Here is a 13,791-nt window from a genome sequence, read left to right as displayed (position 1 = left end):
ACCATTCCAATATAAAACATGTAATAGATCAAGGAGTCTTATATTAGATAAGAAATGACTGACACATTGATGGAAAGAAAACACATAATGTATTATTAATAGATGGTAAAGGGAGAATTACAACCACTTAAGCCTTGATGTTGGAATCATCCTTTAGGTGAGCTTCCAAGTCCTAGCCTTAACCTCCAAGCACTCCTTTCTCCTTAGCAAAATGGGCAGCATTGGGGCATAGTTCAGCACTAGGAAGGAAACCAAGTAATATCCAAACAGTTATTGATAGTATGGATCTTATTTATAAGGAAGGAGAGGGAGTTGAGGATCCATAAAAGGAGGGAGAGGTTCCACATATAAAGGGAAATATCCATGAAAGTAGGATCAAGGATCAAGAATGGGGGATCTCATTCCAATCCTCATTCAGCTGTAACCAACTCGTCGTTCTCAAGACTTCTAGTAAGAGAATCTTCTCCTCCACTTTAGGAAAAACTGCTTGGAGAGGTTTAGCATGGGTTTTCCTGATAAAATCCGCACTGGCAGTGATGGGAAAGTATAGTGCAATAAGGTACCAACATAGGTCACTATTGTTGCAAAAAGCGTTGATCCTCAAAACAAGGTTTTTTGACAAGTTTCTTTAGAATTATTTCAAAGAAAGTTTTCTTCTTTTTCTTAAGGATGCTTCTCAACATGTTTCATGGTGAATACATCGATAGCATTTGCCCTTTTGACACTTCAAGATATGAGATGGGGAGTGTGATAAAATATTGTATAACAGATGTCGCCTAAAGCATGAAGGTAGAACAGGAAGTGATGGTTGAAATGCTTTACAAGTCAAGGCAAGTACCTAGAGAACCACTATCAGGAAACCTAACAATCAAATACGATACAAGATATTTGACATCGCTGATATAGTTATGCCTAATAATAAATATCATAGTAGGCATCTAAAAATAAATGAATCCACGACATGGATGCAACCATTTGAATAGAAAGGGTCATGTGTATGGATCCACGGTATGGATGCATCCATAGAATAGAAGGGATCATGTGTACAATCATGAATATATAATAACTCCATGCAACTTGGATTTATCAGACGAAACCCAAGGTTTTCATCTCTGTCTCAATCCAACCAAAGTAAGAATCCCACCATGTGAATAAACGTGTTGGATTTGAAAATGGTAGAAACCACCTAATTACTGGTCAATGATGTGAACCATTAATAGTCACGAGAGAAACCACCAATAATGATGATGGTCCTCAAGGTATAAAAACACAATCCACGAGTGTGAACAATGAAGTTGAATTCTAGCACTCACAGAATCATTCGATCAAAGGCTAATGATGTGAACCTATCGTCGAATGCGAAGAACCTGCCATTGAGGCATGCAAGATCCAAGGTACTAAAGGGGAGTTTCTAGATCATCTTCCTGGATAATGAGTTGGAGTCGAAAGAAACTGATTCGTCGAAGGAGGGCCATAATGTTTCCCGCATCATTAACATGAAACAAATGATTTTGCAGAGTTGGAAAGAGTGATTCAAGGTTGGTTAAGAAAATATAAGGGGTTTAAATTGCAAATGTGACTTCTCTTGAACATAACGGTGACACGACTCCAAAATTCGACAGAATTTGACTCAAAAGTCATGGTGACTATAGGAAGTGATCGAATGAGAGGAAAATGGATTTACCAAACCTAATAAGATAAGTGGCAAATTCAGGATAACCCAAACCTGACACGAGATACATATGAGTGTCATGAAGAGTGACATGTTGTGTTTTATACGAAATACAAGATATATGTTTACTTCCAGTTTTCCCCACTATTTCTAGCGAGTGCCTCATTATTTTTAATCTTAAGGTTGAAGAGGATGCCATATGATTTTTGTATAAGTTCATCCTTCAGATGAATTCATCCTAGTATTTTTAATGAGCCCTAGGATGGAGTACCTAAGTCTTGTCATGGTGACAAGTCCTTCATCATTTTAGTTTTACGAGTTCATTGAAGGGGGAGCTCGACATCATTTTCACGTTTAGAGAGTTTGAAGAAGAGGCAAAAAGAAAACTCCAGAGGTCCTTTTTCGTAGATAGTCTCTCGAATGCGAAAAGGTAGAAAACAATATTCAAGAGAACCTCTTAGCCATGTGTGACCAAGATATTCCTTTTTCGTACACTATTCTATCTCAGTCCGAAAAAGGGTTAAACTTATAATGAGTAGACGTCTTTTCATATACTTTTACGAGTTCGAAAAGACAAGTGCTCAGCAATATTTTCATATTTCGAGAGTCAGAAAAGAGCTGAAAGATGACTCCAGGGGGTTCCTTTTTCATTTTTTTTCACGAATATGAAAAAGAGATAAAATAAAAATCGATATTTTATCCAAAATCAATTATTATCGCCAGTAATCCATAACCTATCGCTACACATGTGAACAAACATTACTCGGTTCAAGAAAAATATATAAATATAGGTAAAAATATGTCCTAAATGGTAAAAATACTTTTAAAATTTTATATAAACAAAAAAAGTAAAAATAAAATTACCATTTGCCATTTTGTAATTTGGAGAGCACATGTTGCCCTAAAACCCCCAATCTTCAGGTGAGGAGTTTGATTGAACCATGGTACCGTTCGACGAACTATTTATTGCAGGTAAGATTCCTCTGTAATTTAATACTAATTTCAAGTAATTCTATCCATAGAATAGGTAGCTAGGAGGGCTCGAAAAAAAATTGAGTCAAGGGAGGTCAGCGGGGGTTTTACCCATCAGGACTGTGGTGACCTCCCTAGGCATAACGATGCCATCACATTGGAAGAGCAGAAAAAATTATGAACAGTCACGCTAGCACCTTGAAGTAAAAAGAAATTCAATAGATCTCCAAAAAAACTATTTTTTTTGAAAATTTTCCTCCATAGGACCTATTACAAACTCTATTCATTGATGTTTCACAGGTTATTTGCTAGAAAAAATAGTTATTTGTTGGCTTCAGGGGATTATAGCTAGGTTCAAAGTTAGTATGCACTAACCAACAAAACCCTATACTACTGGCCCTTTTAGTAACGATCCATGTAGCGCAGTCCGTGGTCTAACCTGAGGCAATATTGGGGGATGCTAGAACCAGTTTTTTGCATCCAAAGGGGCTATGCAGTGTGGTTGTAAGGTTTCTTTCAATTTAGGGCTTAATCCAACCTTCGCAAACCGTTAACCTTATTGTTACAGCCATAGAGAATTTTCCTACTTAACAAACCTGTGAGCCACACGAAACTAGTCTAACATCCATTATTCATCATATGAAATGGTATTTTAACCTTCGCGATGCAATTATAGAAGAAATATACAAAATCTAACCCAAATCAAGCATAAATAAGGAAACTACGCGAACATATAAAAATACACAGATTCGTTCCAAATTCTTCTTTATTACTTCAAATCTTCATTGATACCATCTTTCTAACCTTGCGCACGCAGCTGCAGGGGCCTACACACACAACTGCAGACTTACCAAGGTCTCCATGCACACAACTGCAAGAGCCTTCCCCTTTACTCGAATATAGAAAGATGTCACAATTACATACTCAAAATCATATCATAACATCAATTATTGCCTTTGACTCACTAAGACAACCCTTTATATATCCTTTTCCCTTACAATTTCATGGTTCTTAAACCATGGGAAGAGATCAATATAGTCGAATTTATCCCTTCTCTTTACAAAATAAGGGGCTTTGACTTGCCCTAAAGCCCATTTTACTCTTATAACTCTACATGAATCATGCTTTGCTCCTCAAAATGCAGAGACTTTACATGACTTAAACAAAACTTGGACCTAGGGGAACCTTACCCAATAGGCCCCCAACACAAAGATGTGACTCATGCTTGAGTTACTCAGCCAGTACGTCCTGAGTCTTTTCTTTGAGGTTGTTGTTGATCCCCTAAAAGATCTTTAATTGAAATTGTGGTTTTCTTATGTTTCAAAAACAAGTTAGTGCATGAATTATTAGAACACCACTTAATCACACAAACTATAAAGCATGGGGAACTGAATAATAATGTTGCAGCAAAATAATAGAACAACAAACATGTACAAAAAAAATGACACAAAAAATTGATAACGAAGTTCGACTATCTCAAAGCCTACATCTCCGGGCCCAGTCTTCAACGAGGAGGCCTTTTATATTAATAAAACTTCAGAAGCCATACAACATATCAAAGTTACATCAATGGAATTTCTAACTGGTCTAGCTGTGATTTTCTCGGCCTCAGGAATCCGATGTAACTAATGGCACTGAAAAAGACCTCTTACAACTCCCGAATAAACCTGCAAAATTTTGCCTCCAAATATCCAAAGTTACACCAAAACTCTTCTTTACTGCACAAAATGTCACAACTCCTCTATATTTTCCCTGAAATAACATTACCTAATATATCCCTCCATAACCATATTACATTAATAATCCTTATTGCTCCAAAACAATATAACATTAATAACCCTTATCGCTCCACATTAATCTCACATTAATTCTCCACCATATCCATTTCTAACAAAACCAAACTAAATATTAAAATCACATTTTATATTTGGTGTATAGTTTTTTTTTAAAATCATAATTCACATGGCTTTTGAATACATTATCCAACATTCACGTTAATGAGTTATGGCTCATAACTAACACCATAAACCTTAATACGCATATAACCGTTGGTGCTTGGATATGGCAGATAGAGGAACGAATATATGTTAGCGGAGATCATGGCGGAGGTATGGTATGATATGGCGGAGATTCCGTGGTAAGTGTTGAACTATGTATCAAACATAGCATAGTATTCTTGGTGGTGATATCACATTAGAACACGTGACATGTGAACATGGTGTTGTAACAATGTTTAAAATGGCGGTTTTGCATATTTCGTAATCACAAATCCGATGGTTTCAGATTGTTGACTCCACACTATGTTATACCATATAACAATATTTCCTTTGCAACGTTAATGTAAAGTACCCACCATATATAAATGTATTCACCATATATGGTTTGTAAAGGTTTTTTAATTTATATATAATGCACCATTTTTTTAATATATATAGTTTTACTTTTTATATAATGCATTTAAATATAGATTTTAATGTACCATATATACCCAAATCTCACTATGTAACCAACTGGAGATATTACTACTGTAACGAAGCTAGAGATTTGCCAGTAAACTAAACATGTACTTTTGCCATGTCCAGTAGTAAAACACTGGTTCGTCACAAACTTCCATGAGCAATTCCTCATTCATTCGGAGGTCAACTGTGCCTGTTCAAGTTGCGTTAGGATAGTTTCTGTGAACTCTACGCAATGGCGCTACTTCCGCTTGATTTCAGTAACTTTGATTTTTAGGCCTTTTCTGGATCCTTGACCATCCATTGATCAATTTCAGATCAGTTTTATACCAACTTCAATGGATGAAGTGTCTTTGTGCACTGCGCTATGGCCTGTTGAACTTCCTCTACAAGATTCTTTGTCGCTGGCCCTTCTGTCGCTAGACCGATTGTTCTTTGAGTCTGTTGCATGCTATTCAACTTGATCTCCATTTTCTGCGAGAGCTAATGGACCTCATATTCGCGAGGCTATGTCCGCACAAGGATAATCTGTACCTTCCTCCGTATCTCATAAATTTGTTCTCACAGAAGCGTTCCCTCCTAAAGATGGGAAAACTATTTCACAGTGCTAAGGTCCACATTGTTGCTTTGAGCTCATCGAAGTACATTTATTTGTCTCGGATTTGTACCTCAATCGTCTGCACATGTGGTTCCTCCTACAGCTAGGCCCATATCTCCATCATATCCTCAAAAATCTTACCACAATCCTTGACTACAATGGTGATTTTATCCATGTTGTCTTTTATCGCAACTTTGCGCTACTCTCGAACTTCAGGTGGTGTGGGTGGTTGCAGCTTCATCTGGAGTTCTATAATTTGCATCTGTATCTCAAATCTGAATTTTTCCACCTCTGCCTTTTATTCCTTGACCGCTGCTACAAGCTTCTCTTCTCAGGCTTCCTTTGTCTGGATCTGTGGCTCTAGAAGCTCACTGCAAGATTTAGTAATAGCCTCTTCGAGCTGTTGTTTGCGTGCAACTGCCTCGTCACAATCTTGTAGTGCTTTAATCTTTTCATTAAACATTTGTTGGTTGTTTCTTTTCACTTCTTTTATGACCAACAAAACTCGTTGCTCCCATGTCATCAATTCTTCAGAGACTCCCTGATGTAACTCATGCAATGTCTCAATCGAGAGCGCTGCAAGGTTGAAACTCATATTTTTCTAGTGTTGTGCGTGCTCCTAGTCTTTAGTTGTCTCAAAATGTAGAGAGCCCCTTGGTAGTTGCACAACTTGGAGCTCGGATGTGATTTATGTAGTGGTAATAAATTTGGTCACACTCGCTTAACCCACTCTCTCTTGAGTCACGCTCGCTTGAACCGTGCTCGCCTGAACTTCTAGCTTCTTGAGGCCCTGTTAGACCTCTATCAACACTACTTTGTACTGGTTTTCAATGTTTCCCCAAAAATCCTCTATCACAGCTCATACTGTGTCTCCTATCTCGTCGATGTCCCCCTCAGTGAGGACCATTGGCTCTGTGCCAGTGGATCTGTCTGACTTCTACTTCTTCCACGCACCTCCAACACTCTGCTTCTTCCGCCTTTTCACTATAAATGAGGAATCAAAGTCCTTTGTGTCCACATAAGGGTCTTCATTACCATGATCTCCCTCTTCGGTGGCTGGTTCCTCCTGTTCAACTCCATGCTCAGTTTCCTAAACGGTGTTCTTCTCCAACTCAATCATGACCTTCTAAGGCACCTTCTTTCTATCCTCCTTTGTCGTTGGCTTTTTGGTTTGCACACCTGCAGTGGCTTGCTCTGTCTTACTTGTGCCTGCCTTCTTTGGCTCTTCTACAGTTGGAGTGAGCCAATTACTATACCACTTTCTTATTATTAGTAGGATGTCCTCCTCAGTAACTAAGTATGGAAGATCAGACCATACTGCATCCAAATCCTTCTTCGCATGAATATATACATGGTGAAAATGTGATTTAAAGTCGGCAATGCTACGATATTCTTGAGACAAACTTGGTCAGAGTAGAAGCTTCTGGTGGATCACTATGCGCAGATCCATCTCAAATAAGACCCAAAACAATTTATTCTCTGTAACCTGGGTTTCTTTCTTAGATGCTCACATCGGGGCATACTTCGCAGCCTTGCACACATCAAGTTCCACAGAGGGGAACTGTGACTCTTCTGGCATTCTCCATGATGTCAATGAGATTAAGAGCAATAACCACGCACAGTGGAATTTCTTCCCATCTTCTTGCATTTCTCGACAGTCATTAAAAAATTCCTGACATAAATACCCTGCCCAGTTAAATTGGACCCCCTTGGTGCACTGTGCAGCCAAAGATACACCTGGGTTCAGTACTCCGTCTTCTCGACACTTCCTCATTTTCTTACCAACCAAAATGTGCGTGGAAAAATGCATAGTTGTATCACTAATAGAGCTAATGGCATATCCTTGGGATTTCTTAACTAAACTGAAGTTGTTCTTCATCTGATCAGCCAACTTTTTATCCTAAGACTTCCTGACAAATTCATCGGCGGGGTTCAATCCTTGGTAAGGTAGCGTAATGATCCTTCTAATTAACATATCATCAATGGGGATCTTTATCCCGAGCCACAAACACCCATCATGCACTAATGCCAACAACTGGCACACACAAATTGTATTTATGTTATTGTGCCCAAAGTGTGGAATATACAACATATTCAACAACCTAGTTCATTGAATTCTCAATGCCCACGGCAGTGGTTCAACCTTTGTGACTTCAACTTATTCATAGTAAACTGACTTCAGATACTTGTTGGGCTCGAACTAGGGATATTTATTTCAATCTTTAAGATCCCAGAGCTCCATGTGCAGTTGTGTCACCCTGGCCAACAAGTTTTCCTCAATTGACACGTCCTCCAGTAACAGGGGTGTAAAGACCTTAAATTTTATAGAATATGGGTCCTTGGTCACCATTGAAGTTGGCTTCCATGGCAACATAAAGGGTGGCAACCTGGAGATCGGTTCCACATCATCTGCACTGATATCCTATATTCCTTTGGCTTATTCTTCCTCATCCAAATCTTGGGGCTCCATCGGTTACTTCAGCTTATCCATTCTCTCCTTAGACTGTTATTCCGTGGGGATTTTCCTCGATGATTGCCTAACTAGAGATTTTTGTGGCTTCATCTACTTCTTGGTTGTTGTTGCTACAACGTTATGCTTTATCCTCGGTGATTTTTGTGCAGTGGCATGCACTAACAATGTAGCAGTCATAATGGATCCTAGCCCTCACTTAAGAAAATCTTGCTCAATCTCCTCCCAACTCCAACCAGACATGCAACAGAATGGTTGGCTCACACTTCGGTGAAAAATCACACTTCAAAATTTCAACAAGAAAAAGTGTCTGAATGTGGAGCTAGGTGCCATATTTATAACCTTTTTCAAATTCAAACTCCTCAATCTCCTTCAGATCCTCCTCATAAATGTGAATTTGGTGGCAGATTTGCCCAAATATGCTCCTTAAATGCATTTCCCCCGCTCCTTTAGAAATTTTGAATAATATGACACATATTCACAGAGATCATCCTGATTATACACTTATAAGTGGAACATGCATAATACATAACCTCCTCTACGTTGATCATCAATTTACAGAAGCAGAAACATTCACAGGCGTACATAGAAGAATCAATCACACATATCAACACAATATTTTCCCGGGGAAAGAACCTCACTAAAAACCCCAACTATCTGTATATTATAGTGATTGAATCATGTAACAATACATAGTACAATACTCCTCACAAGTACTCAATACTATCTCCACATGCTACACACAATACAGCTCAGATCTGATCTCCAAATCTCCCCCGCTGCTTGCCTGCCTCCACAACTCAATACCTGCTCAAGAATCAATGAGAATGGATTAACCAAACTCGTATTTACCTCCAAAGAATCACTCACACTGGGAAAGACGTGAGCAGAGGCAATACTGGGAAAATACTGGGCAAACTCATTGGCATACTCAATCCCTTGATTGTGCAAATCCTCATGCACAACTATAGTCACAACTGATAGCAATCTGATCCTCTAACACCTGTCCCTGTTGAACTGAACATGCATTGACATGCAACTGAGTTAACTGATGTATTCTATAGTTGCATTATGAGTTAATAATCAGTTTAACAACTCATCATTAGTTTGTTTGTAGTTAGACTAATTACAACTAGTTTAACCAAGTCAAACTGAACACAACTCCATCAACTCCACAATCAACTCCACCAAACTCAACTGATTGAGTTCTAACTGAAGTCATGCATGCAACAACTCAACTGATCCACAAAGAAAACGTACTTCCTTCTGACAGCTGCATGTGCCACATTTGTAGCTCAAACTGAAGTGCTCCAAGAGAATAAGATCAAGTTTATAGTCCAAATATTATTATGAGACAATATTCTTTGACTTTTCTATTTTTGACAGCCAATCTAAAAATAGACTTTGATCACTCCTGCTGTGATCACTCCTGCTGTGATCACTCCTACTGTGATCATCCCTAATGTGGTCACTCCTGCTGTGATCATCCCTGCTGTGATCCAAAATTAGAACTTGCGGCATAATTTGCCTGCGGGCCCACTTAGTGAAGGCGACTTTTTTCACTAAGCTCCATCATCTTGTTGCAATCTCAACACTCCCTCTCGACAAGATATGGATTATCAACAACCCCTATCCTGCCTCGGTTGTATTCGAATTTTCTCCTGGTGAGAGCCTTCGTCAGAATATCAGCATCCTGATCCTCCATTGGAATGTATGAAAGTAACATGATCCTCCGCTGCACACAATCTCTGATATGATGGTACCTGATGTCCTTGCTACCATATACTTGGCCTCTTGAGCTCCCTGCTCAATCTGCATCCTCCTCTCTGTACCAAGATCCATATGCCGATGTGCCTCTCAAGTAGCGCAATACATGCTTTCACGCCTTCCAGAAGAGCTTGGTAGGCTTAACCATAGCTTGTGAAAGCTGGTTAACTGCATAGCATATATCGGGTCGTGTATTGACCAAATACATCAGCAACCCCACCAACTGTCAATAAACAGTGGCATCCACTTCTTCTCTCGGAGTGGCATCCTCCTTCCTCCAACCTCCAGGAAGAGGAGTATCAACAGGCTTGCAGCCATGCATGTTGAACTTCTCCAGTATCTCCCGAGCATACTTGCCCTGAGAAACAAACAGTCCACCACTGTGCTACCATATTTCCAATCCTAGGAAATAGTGAAGGAGGCCCAAGTCCTTCACCTCAAACTCCTTAGCAAGATCATCCTTGCATGAATGTATCAATAGCTCATCACCCGTTAGAATCAAATCATCAACATACAGTACAATGATAAGCAACTCACCCTCCACCACAATCTAGTATAGGTTAGGATCTGCCTCGCTCTTGGAGAATCCAAGTCCTATGAAATAGCTGTCTATCTGTGTGTACCAAGCACGTGGTTCTTGCTTCAACCCATACAACGCTCTCTTGAGCCTGCACACATGCGACTCGCTGCTGAAGACCTCAAAGCCTTCGAGCTACTCAATGTACACCTCCTCCTCAATGACTCTGTTGAGGAACACAGTCTTCACATCCATCTGATGAATGTGCCATCCCATCTGCGCTGAGAGAGCAAGAATCATCCGTATGGAAGAATACCTTGTGATAGGTGCAAAGGTCTCCTCATAATCGATCCCCTCTATCTGTGAAAAGCCTCGGGCAAAAAATCTTTCCTTGTACTTCTCCACACTCCCGTCAGCTGCCTGCTTAACTTTGTAGATCCATATCGAACTCACCACTGATTTCCCTTTCGGTCTAAACAATCTCCCATGCACTATTTCTGACAATAGAATCATACTCTTCCACCATGGCGTCTACCCATGCGGGATCCTCCACAGCTTCCTCGAAAGAGGATGGCTCAGTCCCAACACACTTGCTCATAAGAGCCATGTATCCAGTGTACCGATCAGGTGACTGTCTCTGCCTGCATTGGGCTGTAGGTGGTCCTACAACTTTCTCTGCATCTTGAGCCAGTCGCTCAGCTTTTGTCAAGCACTTTCGCCCTCTGATGGTTGGCGCTGCATGAGTGGTCTCTTCCACTCCATGAACTTTGTCCTGTGGCTGATCCACGTCCTGAAGCTCATCCTTAGGAACTAATAGCTCCTCATCTGCATGCAAGTGTAGCTCCCTCTCAAGTGAACACTTCATGGCTTTCTCCTCCTGAAATTTTATATCCTATCGCACAACAGTTTTACCATTGTCTGGCAAATAAACAAGATAGTTGTGGGGCGTATCAGTGTACCCCACAAATATCCCAACCTCTGCGGTTGGCTCCAACTTCTTCCTGGCATCCTTCGTCACATGCATGTAAACGTTAGCACCAAAAATCCTCAAATGAGAAATATCAGGCTTCTTACCAGAATAAGCCTCCTCGGGTGTACTCATGCCAAGTATCCTATGAGGACAACGGTTCTGCACATAAACTGCTGTATTGCATGCTTCCACCCACAAGTGAAGGGGTAGGCCCTGATCATGCAACATTGCCCGTGCAGAACCCACAATCGTTCTGTTCTTCCGCTCAGCCACCCCGTTCTGCTTGTGGGTTATGGGGAGCTATGAGCTCTCTTCGAATCCCTTCTGCCTTGTAGAAATCCTTGAACTCATCCGAGATGTATTCACCACCATTATCACTCCTAAGAGCCTTCACCTTCTACCCGACTCCTTCTCGACCAGTGCTTTGAATTCACAGAAATTTGAATATGTATCGCTCTTCTTCTGCATGAAGAAGATCCAGCACTTACGAGAGAAATCATCAACAAAAATCACATAATACCTATGTTTTGTTGTCGAAGCAACTGAGAAAGGTCCACACACGTCTGTGTGAATTCTCTCAAGGATTTTCATGGCGCGACTATCCTTCTCGTGAAAGGTGGCTTTCACAAACTTCCCCAAAGTACACCCCTTGCACTGATCTGACTGCGCAATAGTGCCTTTAGGAATCCCTATAGTGATTTGCTGCAGTATCTTCAAGTCTCCATGGTGAAGGTGACCCAATCTCCTATGCCACAACTTGCCATCATCCCGGCTCACCAATCCTTCTACCTTGCCTGCCATTGCTGCACATCTATCTACATGCAACTTATAAAGGTTCCTCACTCGAACCCCTATCTTCTGGGTTTCACCAGTTGTCTTGCTACGCAGGAAATCTTTTCCCTTGCTGAAAACAACATCATACCCCTTGTATTCTAACATCGCCACAGAGATAAGATTCTTCTTCAATCATAGAACATGCATGACTTCCTTCAATATAAAGGGTTTACCAGACTCCCTCTCAAAGGAAATGGTACCGATACCGGTCGCACTGTATCTACCATCATTGCCCATCTCGATGTGCACTCCAAGATCTTTTTCCTCCAGATCAGAAAACAAATCTCAATCTCCCATCATGTGAAAAGACGCACCACTGTCCAAGAACCACATTGATCCCATCACACTTGAAACCAAGCATGCGATCAATGAAAAATCAAGCTCAAACTACGAGGCTAGAGCCTCTCCTGTTGCAGATCCAGCAGCCTGCTTGTTCTTCTTCTTTTGCAGACAATTAGTGGCATAGTGTCCACGCTGGTGACAATGAAAACACTTCACCTTGGACATGTCCTGCTTCTTGCCTTTCGCACCAGACTGAGAAGCTTTCTTGCTCTTCCCTTTCTTTGCTTTGGCAACCAAAGCGCAATTTTCTTCATCATCTCCCTTTGACGAAGATCCGTCCCTGGTACTCCACCTAATCTCCTCCTGCACAAGATCTGACCACAGTCTTTCCCATCCTGGCAATTTCTCCCGACCATTGACAAAGTCCTCATAGGAATGCCAACTCTTCAGAAGACCGAGGAGAGCCAAGCTCACCAAGTCCTCATCATCGACAGTAACCCCCACACTTCCCAGCTCATCTCGACACTGAGTGAACTTCGTGAGATACTTGGGCATACTGTCACCCTTCTCACATTTGATGTTTCTGAGTTTTATCTCTTGCTTTGGAATTAAATTCGAATTCCACCAGCTCAAAAACTCAACCACTTCCGATCTAGAATTTGTGAGAACAAAGTATTTCTTGTACAGAGACTGACTGTCTGGGCATTCACCAGATATCTCACCTCCCAAAAGAAGGATGAATCCAGAGGCTACCTGGCCTGATTACAGACTCTGCCTGAAGAAATAAAATTTAAACACTTTCTGAATAATAGATTCTATGATCAATCCTCGCTTGATATCCTGTAAAAATCTCTTCTACAAATCAAGCAACTCTGATACCATGTAGAAATTTTGAATAATATGACACATATTCACAGATATTATCCTGATGATACACTTATAAGCGGAACATGCATAATACATAACCTCCTCTATGTTGATCATCAATTTACAGAAGTAGAAACATTCACAGGCGTACATAGAAGCATCAATCACACATATCAACATAGTATTTTCCTGGGGAAAGCATCTCGCTAAAAACCCCAACTATCTGTATATTATAGTGATTGAATCATGTAACAATACATAGTACAATACTCCTCAAAAGTACTCAATACTATCTCCACATGCTACACACAATACAGCTCAGATATGATCTCCAAATCTCCCCCGCTTCTTGCCTGCCTCCACAACTCAATACCTGCTCAAGAATC

The sequence above is a fragment of the Pinus tabuliformis genome, chromosome 5_1 (assembly GCF_031772625.1).
Source record: "Pinus tabuliformis cultivar Carrire ecotype Pingquan chromosome 5_1, CPIR1, whole genome shotgun sequence".
In the NCBI taxonomy this organism is placed as follows: Eukaryota; Viridiplantae; Streptophyta; class Pinopsida; order Pinales; family Pinaceae; genus Pinus; species Pinus tabuliformis.
This window is presented reverse-complemented; position numbering follows the sequence as displayed.